At 48.7% G+C, this 236-nt stretch overlaps 1 long non-coding RNA gene across 1 annotated transcript in view; it reads right to left on the bottom strand.

Moving 5' to 3' along the window:
• Positions 1 to 85, bottom strand: part of LOC119593387 — a 3,068-nt gene extending 2,983 nt beyond the window's left edge. The window contains exon 1 of the long non-coding RNA XR_005230540.1: positions 44 to 85. This is a non-coding gene — a long non-coding RNA (uncharacterized LOC119593387). The remainder of the gene's footprint in view (positions 1 to 43) is intronic.
• Positions 86 to 236: the final 151 nt, after the last annotated feature.

Below are 236 nucleotides of genomic sequence, written 5' to 3'. Positions count from 1 at the left end.
TGCATCATGGACTGACGTACAAGTGTAAGTGAAAACAACTTACGAATTTCATTTTGGTGAAGTTGAGCTGATTGTCCCAAACTGTGCAACATGAACAGTTGCAGCCCTTTATATAGTGGGGCGCCGGGCAGAGTTGCTAGATGTAGGATAATCACCTCACAGGTGCAGATCGGGATGGGGGAGAGCAGTTGGGGGATGGTTGCAACAGCTCGGGAAGTTTGGGGAAAACGTGTCTC

Source organism: Penaeus monodon, chromosome 32, assembly GCF_015228065.2.
Source record: "Penaeus monodon isolate SGIC_2016 chromosome 32, NSTDA_Pmon_1, whole genome shotgun sequence".
Taxonomy (NCBI): domain Eukaryota; kingdom Metazoa; phylum Arthropoda; class Malacostraca; order Decapoda; family Penaeidae; genus Penaeus; species Penaeus monodon.
Note: the sequence above shows the minus strand (reverse complement) of the source record. Positions and strands in the feature narration are given on the sequence as shown.